This window comes from Macaca nemestrina, chromosome 8 (genome assembly GCF_043159975.1).
Source record: "Macaca nemestrina isolate mMacNem1 chromosome 8, mMacNem.hap1, whole genome shotgun sequence".
Taxonomy (NCBI): Eukaryota; Metazoa; Chordata; class Mammalia; order Primates; family Cercopithecidae; genus Macaca; species Macaca nemestrina.
The window spans coordinates 113,708,301-113,724,088 of NC_092132.1; the positions used below are offsets into that span (position 1 = coordinate 113,708,301).

At 41.9% G+C, this 15,788-nt stretch overlaps 1 long non-coding RNA gene across 1 annotated transcript in view; it reads left to right on the plus strand.

The window, feature by feature from the left end:
- LOC139355858 (uncharacterized) overlaps positions 1-15,788 on the plus strand; it is a 61,902-nt gene that overhangs the window by 37,500 nt on the left and 8,614 nt on the right. The window lies entirely within an intron of this gene.

Sequence of the window (15,788 nt, forward strand, 5' to 3'; positions counted from 1 at the left end):
CCCCTTCTTCCTCCTCAGTTTTTTTTTTATCTTCTTTTAATGCACTAAATCTTTAATGATCAAACCACCCACTCTGTGGTTCAAAGTAAACAAATGGTTTTCCATCTTGTTCAGCATAAAAGTGTGATCTTGTGTCATGGCCTGAAGGGTCCTTCCTACACCTAAATGTTTTAATTATCTCTTTGCATTCTCTCCAACTTCTCACCCTTCTTCCCTGGGCTCCAACCAATGGATTTCTTAGCTGCCCCTTGAAGACCTCCATGGAACTCTGGCTTCAGAGTTTTGCACTTGCTAGTCCTTCTGCCAGCTCTTCCCCTGACAATCACATGCCGAATGGCCATTTCCCAGTGAGGCCTTCCTGGATCACCCTACTTAATATTGCAAAGTCCTGCTTCCACATCCTTCATAACACTTCTCCAGCTTTATTTTTCTTCATAGCCCTTATCACTTTCCAATGTCCTATATAATTTATTGATTTTCATTCATCGTGAGTCTCTCCATATTAAATATAAGGTGTGGGCTTTTGCCACTTCGATTTTCTGCTGTGTTTTTGGCACATTAAAAGAGATTAAGAGAAATACCTAATGTAGATGATGGGTTGATGGGTGCAGCAAACCACCATGGCACGTGTAATGTAACAAACCTGCATGTTCTGCACATGTACCCCAGAACTTAAAGTATAATTTTAAAAAATAATAAAATAAAAGAGTGCCCAGCTCTAAATCTGTGTGAGGTGTAAATATTAACATTCCCATTCATGTGTGAAGGGATTGGGCTGAGAAAGCTAAGTAATATGCCCAAGTCACATGATTCATAAATTGCAAGATTAAAATTCAAATTCAAATCTGTCTGGCCCCAAGGTCCATCCCCTACCCATCATGCTGTGGCTTCCTTCATTTCCAAACAGTGAAATGCTTTCATAGAATCCAGATGAGGCTTCTTAACAGCGAGCTGCTGCTTTCCAAACTCTGGATTTTAGATCAGGGAGTCAGACTGTGAGACCCATGTCAGAGGCCAAGAGAGGAAACAAACACCATCAAAAAAACAGCGGGATTTGCAGGCTAACCCCAGCAGTCGTTCATGAGATCACTGAACACCTTCTTCCCAGCTCCCAGGCTGGCTGCCCGCACACAGACTGTGGGAAAACTGGTGACACACTCGAGCCCGCCAAGAGTTCCATTTAGATTGCATGCACAGATGTCTAATTGGAGTTCTCTGTTTATTAACATAAGCTGCTTTGCCATTCCGAAATGGGAGTTAATCAAAATATTGCAAATTATGCACCTTAAGAAATGTCACTCTTTATCATGATTGCATTTCCATATTTTTTCCATGAAAGTTTGCTGTGTGTGTGTGCATGAGTGTGTGTGTGCATGTTCAATTCCTTTAAAAATCTACTCTACTAAGATCAGGCGCTGGTGGTGGGATGTGTCTAAATCTATGTTCAGAGGATCTGGCAGAGGCAGTAGGAGCCACAATCCATTGCAGCTTTATGTACCGCACATAACCTACATTTCTACAGCAACTGGTTAGGAGCAGAGCTATTTCCTGGCATTTGCAGCTCACACAGAGCTCTGGAGAGCCTTTCTCCCTTCCCTTTCTGTGTCTGTCACCAGGGAGGAAAGGTCATCAGCTGGAAGCAGATAATTATGCTGCCTTAGGAACTGGTGCTTTCCTCTGAGGACTGCTGGAATGTAATTCATTTCTTCAGTCTTTCTTCTTGAGTATTAACAAAGTCAACAAAAAAGATTTTCTTCCCACCAGGACTTGCCAGCATTGGATGAAAGCAGTCAGCATGAATTTTAATCAGAGTGACTGTTTTTCAGCCCCAAATTTTCCATAATCAATTTCTTTTTGTCTATTAATTGAAAGTGAATACTTATAGAGTTTGAGAAATGATGGATCCTAACACCTAACACCTCAAATCCCACTCAGTCACATTCAGAGTTGAGCTCTGGTGCGTCTCCATAGAACCTAGACTTATGTAAGGGATGCATTTGAAGATGATTTTCTTTCTTTTTTTTTTTTTTTTTTTGTTCAAGTGATTCACCCTGTGGTTTCTTTAAATAGGTCAGCTAGTGCTGTAAATTAATTTACACAAGAGGGAGTCAAATTTTCATTCCTCTCTTTTAAAAAGAAAATTCATATTGAAGATGAGATTCATGTGGATTTTCTTAAATTTGCTTTTCTTTTTTACTGTGCCTTGCGGTTTGCTTTGCGTTGTTTTCCTCCAGCTACTCTTACCTTTGTGGGGTGTGTGAAGGAGAGACCTGCCCACCTGGGACATTCATTACACTGGTTCTGTAACTTCCTTTGTGATCAGAACAGCCCGGTGCTGATGATGTTTGAATAGGGATAAACATACAGACTTTTTTTTTTTTTTTTTTTTTTTTATACTGGGCTTTAGTGTGAGGGTGTCAGCATTTCAGAGGACTGCTGGGATTAGATCAAATTGTTCCTTGCTTACTTTTTTCCTGCTTGGTATTCCATCATCACACCTTTCTTCCTTTGTATTGACTGTCTCAATTGCTAGGGCTGCCATAACAAAGTACCAAAAATGAGGGATGTAAACAACAGAAATGGGTTCTCTCACAATTCTGGAGGCTAGAAGTTCAAGATCAAGGCATGAGCAAGGTTGTTTGCCCTCTGAAGGTGCAAGAGAAGAGTCAGTTGAGGCCTTTCTCCTGACTTCTGGTAGAGCTCTGGTTTGTGGCAGCAGAACTCCAGTCTTCACATGTCTTTCTTCTTGGGCATGCTCCTCTATGCCTAAATTTGTCCTTTTCATAAGGACACAGTCATATTGGGTTAGGAGTCACCCTACTCCAGTATGACTCATCTTAACTAATTATATCTACAATGACTATTTCCAAATAAGGTTGCATTCTGAGACATTTAGTGTTAGGACTTCAACATATAATTTTTGGGGGGAGCATAATTCCACCATAACACTGACTACTATTATCAGTCGTTGCTTAACAAATTACTCAAAAACTCAGTGGCTTCAAACAACATTTATTATCTCACAGTACCTTTGGGTCCAGAATTCAGTAATGGCCTAGCATAGTTTAACTGGGCACTGGTCTCTAGGTCTGAACTTCTCCTGAGGCTTCAATCAAGGCCGTCATCATCTTAAGGCTCAACTAAGGGACGTCTGCTTCCAGCCTCACTCAAGCGGTTTCTTGAAAAAATCCACAAGGATTTGGTTCCTTGTGGGTTGTTGGAATGAGAGTCTCAGTTCCTGATGAACTCCAGGCCAGAGGCATCTCTAGGCATGAGAAGCTCACATGAGAAGCTCAGCAGCTCACAATGATCACAGTAAACAAGCAAGAGGGCAAAAGAGGAACATGATGGAAAACACAGTATTTTATAACCTAATCTTGGAAATAATAGTACAATTCATATGCTATTTGTTAGAAACAGGTCATCAGACCCAGCCTACACTCAAGGACAGGGGATTATACCAGGACATGGATCCCAGGATTCAGGGACCTTCAGAAGCCATATCAGAAGCTGCTACCTTGGTCCATCCTCTGAGTCATCCCTTTTCATGAAATAGATCGTGTTTGTAACTCATTAGTTTACTTGACTTGCTACTTTCCATTAGAAATCCTGGGGTCTACTAACCTTTTTTCATTTTGCACTGTCTCTGCTACTCTTGGTCCAAAACAACAGTGTTTCTGTTGGTGTCATGATTTTAAAAACGTTGTGGGATTTCTGTGAATCTGAGTTTACTATACTAGAAAAAAGTTATACCCACAAATATCTCCAAGAAAAGCCCTTCTCCACCTTTGGGCTCTGCTAGAAGCCTGAGAGATCATGTCTTGATGCTTCCTAGCTGTCCAATTGTTCCATTGAGACAATTGGTAAGACACATCTTTCATCTTTTTAAAAGGCTCTTTGTGAGACAGAATAACACGCTGATCCTTTGATCTTTTTGAAGTCTTAACCAGTAGTTATGCAGTCTTACCCTTGGCTATATGTCTATACCACGTTTTCCTGAAAGTACTCAAAAGCCATTTCTTAATTCTAGCATCGTTTGCTGTCCAGAGGGATTGAGACTTTTCGAAATTATCGTCTTGGTTCCTTCATGTTTAACAATTCTTCCTTCAATTTATCACTCTTACAGTTTACTATAAGCAGCCCAAAAAAGCCAGACGGCATCTTCAGCCCTTTGCTTGAAAATCCCAGCTCGATCACCAAGTTCATTAGTGCTGGCCAGGTCAGAGTTGTGAGCTCAAAAACAGACTCAGTTGGCCCCTCCCACGTATGTGTGCCTCCCTGTGGTATCCCCTTCCCTGATTGTCCTTCCCTCTCCACCACTGGCTTCATCATTTTTTGCGGTTTTTGACTGCATAGGCTGAAATTTCCAACACCCAGCTTGACATGTCTTGTTTCCAATTGCTTCAATATATTAAATTCAATGCCTTGGACACTTGGAAGTCCATGATGAGAGTGATTCATCATATAAGCAAATCATTGATAACACTTTGGTTGGCTAATGTTGTTCCCTCTACCTTATCTCAGGTAAAGTGTATAAAATAGTGTTTAAGGGGTGGTAAGGTCGTATGATGATATAAAGTTATAATTCTAATGATTTCTACCTGAATAACTTTACGACTACTTTACCATTTATAAAGGGCTTCCTTTCACTCATTTATTCCTCACCAAAGGCCTATATGGCCAGTGTCTTCTTAATTTAGAGATTAGGGAACTGAGGCTCATAGAGGTGAAGTCATCTGCTATAGGTTACATGATTTAGACAGTGCTGAGTGGCACCAGCGGGACCACACTCCACAGCGCTGTGTCCCATTCCATATCCTTGAGGTCCTGCTGGAACAATTTGGAGAATATTGTTATTTGGGGTGGGGGATAAGGGTGGATTTTGACTAAGATAACTCCCAGACGTGGCTGAACTGTTTCTACAACATCGACTTTGACTACAGCGGACATTACAGCCATCGCTGCCTTTGAAGTATGGGCTTTGTTTTGTATTGGTCCAGACCTGATGCCCTGGGGGTTGCCACATCAGACCACTGTCTCCCAGAGCCTCCGCGAGCATGTGCTGGCTTTCTCTATCCTCTTCCATCACCTATCTGCATGTTTATAAGATAGAGTTTGGCCCTGTCTGCAGAATGTGCTGACACCTTTCAGTAATGGATATGGACATCTGCTGAAAGGTTTGGCTGTGTTTGTAGCTGGGTGCTGGTTAGCACATAAACTCTGAGCCTAGAGGTGAAAAAAAGAAAAGAAAAGGAAAGAATGTTAGCATAGAATCTGCTCTATCTGTGAGTTTATCATTTTGGAGTTTGTCATCATTTTAGACAGGACTGACAGAAGCTGCTGAACTTGAAACTGAGTGACGTTAGAGGGATGAGCCCATCTCTGCTGCAGTGACCTTGGCCAGGCCACAGGCATTCAGCCTGGTGGAGGTGAAAGGAACTTAGGGAATGGTCTGGTCCAATTCTTCATTGAATAGATGAAGAAATTGAGGCTTGGGGAGATGAAGTGACGTTTCCAATGCAGCCATTTAGTGATAAATCCATTGTGTTGATTGATCTTCATTTAATTATCTTCCACAGTTCACTTATTCTGTTACATAATGCTGTTTCAGAGTTGTCCCGATAGTATAATTATTGTCAAATAATTTGTTATAAAAATTGTGTGAGGTCAGGCACAGAGGTTCATGCCTATAATTCCAGCACTTTGAGAGGCAGAAGTGGGAGGATCACTTGAGGCCAGGAGTTGGAGACCAGCCTGGGCAACATAGTGCCACACTGTATCTACAAAAAATAAAACAGTTAGCCAGGAGTGGTGGCATCTATGTGTAGTCCCAGCTACTCCAGAGCCTGAGGTAAGAGGATCACTTGAGCCCAGGAGTTTGAGACTGCAGTGAGCTATGATCTCACCACTGCACTCCAACCTGGGTGACAGAGTGAGATCCTGTCTCTAAAAATAAATAAATAAATAAATAAATATATAAATAAATAAAACAAAATTAAATTAAAAATTGGATGATCATATTACTGCTTTTTCTACCGATCATCGGCCAGCCCTTGTACCAGGGTCCTCCCTGACCCCTCAGTGGCCCACATATGAGTGCAGCTTCCCTGATCTTCTCCATTAGCTTCCCAACTTCTTTTTCTCCACCCCAGGCTGGCACATTCCCTCTGCAAAGCAGGGCGGCATCCCATCCCACACTACTTCCCATTCTCCTTCTCAGCAACCTACCACATATAGCGCTTCTTTTCAAACTTCACTACTTCCATTCCCGGTCCTTCCCTCCCCTCTGGCCTCACCACCACACATTCCTCCCCTCAACAAAACATACTTCTGCCAACTCATCCCTTGAACCTGCTGCTCTGCCTCTCCACCCTTCAGCCCCATTCTGCCCGAGGGCCAGCTTTGGAGACTAACTTTCCACTCCTTGCCAGTGGCTGACCTGAGCATAGTAGTAATTGCTGGCATTGTGGGCCTCTAGATTTTCACAGAATGTGTACCCCAGGGGACGTGCTCGTGAGCTAAGGGGGAGGAAGAGAGTACATCAAGAGTCTGACATTTTCCCTTCACCTGCTCCCTGCACTTCGAGGCACTGCAGTGTTTGAGAGAGAGACACAAATTATTACAACATAGCAGTGGTTCGTTTCTCTATCAAATTCACTTTTTTTTTTTTTCATTTTATTTTCTATTTGGGAGAAATCAATGGGTTGATTTGCATTTCAAAACATATCTGATTTCAGACACTTTCAATGACTCTAGCCCAGAATTGTCCAGTGGAAAGTTCCGTGGTGAGTGTTGTGTTTTGTATCTACTCTGTAACACAGTAGCCACTGGCCAGACTCGATTGCTAATACTTGGAAATGGCTAGTGTGACTGAGGAACTGAATTTTAAATTGTATTTCATTTTAATTATTTTATATTTAATTATTTTATATTTAAATAGCCACATATGGCTACTGGGTACCTAACTGGGTACCTAAGTGGGACCATCGTACCCTTTGTTGAGGAGGGGAATTGTGAACTCATCAAATATTAACATTTCCCCCAACTCCCACCATCTTTTTGCCATATCCCACCACTTCCATGATCCTTTGCTTGCCCTTGAACAGGTAAAACCAGGGCTGCTCTTGGCTTCTAGAAGGTATATCTGACTTCAGTCCCCTATCTCTGGTTCTGCCGATTATATAACTTAGTAATTGACTTTAGCCTAAAACCGAGAATGTTGTAGCAAATATATAATAATAAATAATAATAGTAATAGATCACATTTATTTGTTGCTCCATATGTACCAGGTATATAATACTTCCATATATTAATCCACTTAATATTCACAGCAGCTCTGTGAGGTCTGGGTGTTATTATATTATACCCATTTATGGTTCAGGAAACTGAGGCAAAAGTTACAGAGCTGCTACATGCCAGAACTGGGATTTGAAGTTGGGCATTTGATAGTAAACCTCACTCTTGAGCACCTATTGAACTGCATCTGCCATATGCATCTTGGATGCTCTCAGTGCCTGCCAGTGTGGAGTGGGATTGGGATCTGTATACTAAAAAACAGAAACAGAATCAGAGAGGTTTGCTACTGCAATATTGCAATGCAATTCTGACGCTAATATCTAGAGTTAGTGCAGACTTCACAACTTAAGAGAACAGACTTCAGCGAGACCACCCTCACTTCAGATGTCAGCTGCAAGCTCTGAGGGTCCCAGGACACCTGCACCTCTGACCAGTTGGTTACAAATTTGGGTTTCCCACTCTCCCTCAGGTTTGATTCCTAGAAGGAATGTCAGAACTTAGGAGAGAGCTAGACTTGCAATTACAGTTTTATTATGAAGGCTACAAATCAGGACCAACCAAACGACAAGATGTACAGAAGAAGGTCTAGGAGGGTCCCAAATGTGGATCCTGTATGTCCTCTTCTTGTGAAATCAGTGTTGTGGGACTTTTCTTTAGTTCAGCTAAAGATGGGGTCCTTGTCACATGGCCACAGAAATTTAGGTTCACAGACAATTTAAAAGGTGAGTAAGGCAGGGTTTTATTGGGCGAAAAGGGAAAAAAGGGAAAGAGGGATCCTTCACAAGTCAGAGGCCCTGCTGGTGTGCTTCTGCCGGCAGCTTGAATCCCAGGTTCCACACGGGAAGAGGAGGGGCCAGGCTCCCAGCCAGTGCAAAGGGTAAGAACTTCCTGAGACTCCACCCCAGTACACAGGCTGGTTGGAGTTTTTCTGGGAGCCTCTGCACTCAATGTCTCATCAAGACACAACACTCCCTCATTACGCTGATGTGTTCACTCGACTGAGCATTGGTGTCCAGAGTTTGATTGTGCTTTCTTTACTTAAGTATGACTGAATTATTGGTCATGTGACTGTACTCATTCTCCAGCCTCTCTCTTCTCCCTAAAGGTTGGGCTACTGTTATTTGGCCTCAACCCTCTAATCACACAGTTTATCTTTCCAGCATGGCAAACCTTCATCCTGAGTCTATCTAGGGACTCACTATGAGTCACCTCATTAGCATAAGCTGTCAAGTTCCACCGTGAATTACAAAGATACGTCTATCATTTGGGAAATCCCAAGGGCTTAGACCTCCACCTCAAAAACTTGAAAAAAAGACCCGACAAACTCTTTATTGTACAAGAGCTACATCAGAAATCTTTCTTTCAAGTAACTAAGAGTAAGGAAGCAAGCATTTCTAAATGTTTAGTGGTTACTGGTCACATTCATCTACATTATATCATTTAATCTTCATGACATTCCTAGGAGGAAGATATTATCGATGACTTTGTTTTATAGATGAATAAACTGAGGCTAAATGAAATTAATAACATTGTACATGAACATCCAACTAGTAACAATTGGTATGGAAGTTTAAAATCAAGTTCAAAATCTAACTTTCAATCACAAGCCCTTTGAATACATTATAAAAATAGTAGAAGGAGATAAGAATAGAGATATAGATGCTTTCAACAGCTAATTGTTTTTCTTATTTGAAAATGCAGGATGGGAATGGACTTACCTGGGATAGGACAGTCAATGAGAAATGTGAGGATCTGGGAGTGAGGCTTCTTCCCAATGTGCCAAGTGATTCCTTTTCTGATTTTCCTCATGTGTTTATTTAGGAAAGATTACATTTTAATGTGTGTCAGTCCTTGTAGCAAGCATTGAAAATACACAAATAGAGAGACACAGTCCCCAGGCTTCCTTGAAGAGGACACAGACAGTACACAAAATATTGCAATGTGACATGGCTACTGAAACAATAAAGAAAACCACTTAGAAAAACACAATAAAGGGCTGGGTGTGGTAGCTCACGCCTATAATCCCAGCACTTTGGGAGTCAGAGGTGGGTGGATCATGAGGTCAGGAGATCAAGACCAGCCTGGCCAACATGGTGAAACCCTGTCTCTACTAAAAACACAAAAATTAGCAGGGCATGGTGGTGGGCGCCTGTAATCTCAGCTACTTGGGAGGCTGAGGCAGGAGCATCACTCGAACTCTGGTGGCAGAGGTTGCAGTGAGCTGAGATGGTGCCACTACACCACTCCAGCCTGGGTGACAAAGCAAGACTCTGTCTCAAAAAAAAAAAAAAAAAAAAAAAAAAGAGGAAAGAAAAATGCAATTAAGGAAACAATAAAAGAAAGCTCTAACTAAAAAGGGGTGGGAGGAAGAGGGGAGTCAGGAAAGATTAGGGGAGAGAATGCAGGAGTTGGGGGTTGGAAACATACAAAGATTAACCAGATTTCAAGTTCTGTAAGTGAATAGAAAAGGGGCACTGAACTCTCGCTTCAGAGGAGGAGACTAATGGGTTGTGGACAAAAAGAGTTAAACTCTGTAAAATATTTAAATAGATGTATTCTTAGCCAAATATGAGTTGCTATGGCCCATGATGCAGCCCTCAGGAGGTCCTGAGAACATATGCTCAAGGTGGTCAGGGGTGTAGCTTGGTTTTATACATTTTAGGGAGGCATGAGACATCAATAAAATACATTTAAAAAGTATATTGGTTTGGTCCAGAAAGGCAGGACAACTAGAGGCGGGGTTCTGAGGCTTCCAGGCTATAGGTAAATTTAAACATTTTTTTGGTTGACAATTGGTTGAATTTGTCTAAAGACCTGGGATTAACTGAAAGGAATGTCTGGGTTAAGACAAAGGGTTGCAGAGACACAAGTTTTTATTTACAGAGGAAGCCTTCAGGTAGTATGCTCCAAAGAGAATAGGTTGCAAAGTGTTTCTTATCAGACTTAAAGTCTGTGTTGATGTCCATGCTGGAGAGGTATAATGAGGCATGCCCGACCCCCATTTCCCATCATGACCTGAAACAGTTTCTTAGGTTAAATGTTAAAAGAGCCCTGGCTGAGCAGGAAGTCCATTTTCATGGTTATGGGGAGGGTTTCTTAGAATTTTATTTTTTGGTTACAGGGTCCTGATGATGCTCAAAACCTAGCACTTTGAAGACCCCTTGCTCTGCCTCAGCTGTAGCCAGAACCCCCGAGGTAGAAGGGAATGGAGTCACCCAAATATTGGAGGTCAGGTTGTGATGTTGTGGATCTCAGGAATGAGGAGGATGTGTGTGTATTAGGAGTTCCAGCAAGTTTCCTCATCTGTAAAATGATGATGTTCGACCTCCCTAGATAATCTCTGGGATCCCTTCTGGCTCTAACATTTCATTATTTTGTGATTTTATGAAAAATGTTTTGCAAAGCAAATGAATAGTGTAAACAAGATTATAAAGAGAATATTTGCCTTCTTAAGGGAATAAACTGTTCTGAAGCACATCAGGAGTGTTCATTTGCATATAAACAATGCAAATTCTATACAAGCAGAGGAGGCTTGTTTTCTTAGGTGTTTTGGTAAGTTAATTACAAATCGTTCTTGTCAATTTTGCTAGTGTTTATGTATTAGGAAGCAGAAGAGCTGAATTCATTTTAAAAGTGCTATACTTTTGAATGTTCACAATTTCTTGAATGTTCCCAATACCTGACTTTTCTCTGAATTAGACTGAGTTTTCTTAAATTATTTCTTTATTCCATGGGTTTAAACATTTGGGATTTATTTTTTTCAAGAAGGTTTTGGATAAATTGTTATGTTCATCAGATCTCAGAGGTGTCAGCTGAACCACATTCTACTTTCAGTCATCCTGAATGGGCTTACGACTACTCAACAAAGTTTATAACCTGTTAGAGTCCAAAGTCCTGCTCCACTTTTGATTCCCAACATCTTAGTGACCTCTCTTCATCTTTCTCCCCCTGTACATCTGAGTGCTTCTTTTTCCCACTTCCAGTATCAGTCAGACTACATAGGCTTCCAATAAAAATTACCATGTTGGAAGAATTTTATTTGTCTAGACAACTATATTGAAGATTTGGTTGTCACACAGAGCTAGCACCATGCAGAGGACCAAGCCATTCTCCTGATTCCATTCTCTCTAGGCCTCTTCCCCTTCTCTCATATTCTCTTTCTCTTCTCTTTTTTTTTTTCCTCCAAACCCCCTCATCCCCCTGACATTCACCCTTTTCAGAAGCAAGACACCTTGTGCCCCATGTCTTAAGCACAGCAGTCTCCTGCTGTAGCTTGGGCATTTTCTTAAAGTTTTGTTCTCGACTCCCAGGTGGTTGCTCAAAATATTCCAATACATTTTGTTGTGTCAGGGTGAATTCAAGAAACATGATCTGGAAGAAGCAGGTTTCCACCAAGGGGGATAGGAGAGGCTGGGCAAGCAAGAGAGGTGGGGGATGAGTTTCCAAGCAGAAGGAACAGCCTGCACCAACCATGGCAACATGTGAGAGCCAGCATGTAGAGGAGCCTCACCTGATTTTCTATGATCCAGAGACTTGGAGTAATCACAAGGAGTGATGAGTAAAAGACAGGACTGGAGAAGAAGATGCCAGTGACATTACAGTGACCTTTATGTGTCATATTAAGACATTTTTATTTTGTCCAGAAGGTGCTGGGAACCCAGTGAGGCATTATAGCACCAGTGTAATGAGGCCGCAGAGCTGACTGCAAACATCCCAGATAGAAAACTAGTGCAATGTCACGGACCTGGAGTAGGACGTGGGGCAGGGGATGAAGAGGAAATGGGACATTTAAGAGTGAAGTAGGAGACCAATAAGATTTGGGATTGATTGATTATGGGCTGAGGGAGAAAAAGGAAATGGCCAGGGAAAACGCTGCACTTTTGTCTTGAATACTTACTGGCCAAGTTAGGGAATACAAGAATAGAAATTAGGAGATGTTCGATTTTGGAAATATAACTTCATTTGGTTTATCACTGCACTATTTTAATTTATGGGGCCAAAGTGTTACATCCTTGGATGTTATTCAGTTGTCAGGTAATAGGCCGAACAAGTTCCAAGTCATGACTGTTCAGCAACATTTTTGTGAAAAATGCGTTAGACATGACTCCTCCTCTCCTAACAAATTCTGGCCATATCATTTCATGTAAACCACGGCCCATGATTGCCTTTTTCTTGTCACTATAAGCTTGCTACCTGGCTATCAGAAATGAGGCTTCATCGTGGCTAAGGATGTTCTACTCTTTCACTGACTTATTGAACAGTTTACATTCAGTGTGGGATCAATTAATCATTATACATTTCTCTAGCTGCCACCTTCAAACTCACATGGTCAAAGTGCTTTCTTCATTTTTCCTCCATATTGTTAATATCTCAGGAAGATTGTGTACATCTCTGGTCATTTTAAATGATGAGACCAGTTTTTTTTTGAGACAGAGAGTCTTGCTCTGTCGCCAGGCTGGAGTGCAGTGGCACGATCTCAGCCCACTGCAACCTCTGCCTCCTGGGTTCAAGCGATTCTCCTGCCTCAGCCTCCCAAATAGCTGGGACTACAGGAGCATGGCACCATGCCCAGCTACTTTTTGTATTATTAGTAGAGACAGGATTTCACCATGTTGGCCAGGATGGTCTTGATCTCTTGACCTCATGATCCACCCGCCTCAGCATCCAAAAGTGCTGGGATTACGGGTGTGAGCCACCACACCTGGCCAAGGTGAGAACATTTTCAATAGTCCTTACTAGTCTATGTCAAGATTTCTGTCTCAAAACCAGGTCAGAGAATTCCCCTATCCTGGACCTTCAGGATGAGAATAAGGGGAAAGACTGGTGGTAGAAGAAGCGGAAGCTTTTGGACGTGCCTGTTCCTGCAGATGTGATTCTCATCTGGCTTGTGCTAGAAGGCTGCCACATGCCCTGTGTGGCCCAGCCTTCAATAGGGGCTGAACGTTACAGAAGTTCTATGGAGCGCCACATTCTCTGACATGGACACTTCTCTTTTGGGAAGGTGGAGGTACCCATTCCAAATTGCCCAACATTTTTCTAACTCCTTCCCGAGACCCCATGAAAAGTCCCTATTAACATTCAGTTACATTAGTTTTACAAAGGTAGCAAATGTGGGCCGGATGGGGTGGCTCACACGTGTAATCCCAGTGCTTTAGGAGGCCGAAGTGGGTGGATCACTTCAGGTCAGGAGTTTGAGACCAGCCTGGCCAATACAGCAAAACCCTGTCTCTACTAAAAATACAAAAATTAGCCTGGTGTGGTAGCACGTGGCTGTAATCCCAGCTACGTGGGAGGCTGAGGCAGGAGAATTGCTTGAACCTGGGAGGCAGAGGTTGCAGTGAGCTGAGATTGTGCCACTGCACTCCAGCCTGGGCGACAGAGCAAGACTCGGACTCAAAAAAAAAAAAAAAAAAAGGTAGCAAATGTGCAAATGTGAAACTGAGGCCATGTTTTTATCATGTTTGTAGTTTCATATTTGTCAAGAAGAAGATGAGCTATCTGAATATGATTGGTATGGATATGGAGCAATTGAAATTCTCCCTTCAGATGGAATCATATTTAAGGCTGTCCGAGAACAAAGACTGCCCTTCGCCACAAATGGAAGCTATGTGATGAATTCTTTTCCCTATGCCTTTCTTCAATTTTCTATTTAAAGAAATTTCTGAAAATACATGAATTATGCAGCTTATCTCTCAGATGAAAAAGAATTTTCTTCTTGGATTGGATGGCTGCGTGTTTATTAATAGCAGTAAAATTTTCCGTGTTCTTTTGTATCAAATGGGATGCTGACTAAAATACGAAGGAGTCTTTCCAGCAATAATAACAGTAATGGATGAATAATTACAAAAGCTATATGGAATTGAAAGACATTTTAATTTGTCATTATTTCTATGTATTCAGAAAGGATCTGAATAATTATGATGACTATAAAAGGAAGAGTGTGATGTTTTTCCTCATTATGGGATTAAGTTCTTAATATACCACTTTTACTATAAATTTAAAAAAAACCCATTTCATCTGGTTTTCTCTAACGATGTAATCATGACTAAAGACTGTTTAGCTGTGAGTGTTTGGTCTTCTTACTGTTACATGAAGATGCCATGCTTCAAACTCATTTTAATATCAAAAGTGTTCATGTAGGCCGGGCGTGGTAGCTCAAGCCTGTAATCCCAGCACTTTGGGAGGCCGAGGCAGGCGGACCACAAGGTCAGGAGTTCGAGACCAGCCTGGCCAATATGGTGAAACCCCGTCTCTACTAAAAATACAAAAATTAGCCGGGAGTGGTGGTGGACGCCTGTAGTCCCAGCTACTCGAGAGGCTGAGGCAGGAGAATCGCTTGAACCCGGGAGGCGGACATTGTAGTGAGCCGAGATCGGGCCACTGCACTCCAGCCTGGGAGACACAGCAAGACTCCGTATCAAAAAAAAAAAAAAAAAAAAGTGTTCATCTTTGCAGTTTATAAAAATGAAATTATACTTATTTGCTCAGTGAGAACTTTCAACCCTTATGTCACATTAATTTGTCAAGATGACAAGGACTATTGAATTTCCTTAGGTCATGACCGTATGGTGGCAGAGTATGAGATTCTAAAACAGGATTTTAATTTTTATAAGAACTACTAAAAAGTGGCTGTAGCTACCAGGGTCATGCTAAGGCAAAATTTCAAAAATTTCAAACCTATTTTTAAAAATATGCATGTAGTCTCATTTTTTTTGGTCTACATTATACCAACAATGCTCAAATTCTTATTCAGATCCTAAGAATATTCTATGACAGCACTTTTTTTGGAAAATGAAATTTCAACATATGCTCTGTGTTTCTAGGTGAGTGATAGAATTTTCCTTTGTAGCTTTTGAATATTCATGTACTAGATTGCCAATGAGACATTTGGACCCTAGCGATGGAAGATGGGAAAACCTGTGGAAAGAGTCTAACCTGCTCTAACACTTTTGCCACCCTTCCCTCTAAAATATACTTTAAGGGAAACAGCCACCACTAGAAGATGCTTTTCCAGCATCCTCCTTTCAGACGGAGCACTTCTTCAGTAGCATGCGAGAAATCCCTGGCAGAAGAGGTCAACAAGCTCTCTCACCTCCTGCTTTTGAGTTTTTTCCAGGGTTCAAGTTCCACTCCTTAACCGCTGTTTGATCTTGTGCCATTAATTTAGCCAAGTGAAACCTCAGTGTTCTCACCTTTAAAAGGGGTGGAAATGGTAGACATAGGAAAAGTGGTCTGAGGATTAAATTAAAATATAAAGCACTTTGGGAGGCCGAGACGGGCGGATCATGAGGTCAGGAGATCGAGACCATCCTGGCTAACACGGTGAAACCCCGTCTCTACTAAAAAAATATGAAAAACTAGCTGGGCGAGGTGGCGGGCGCCTGTAGTCCCAGCTACTCAGGAGGCTGAGGCAGGAGAATGGCGTGAACCCGGGAGGCGGAGCTTGCAGTGAGCCGAGATCGCGCCACTGCACTCCAGCCTGGGCGACAGA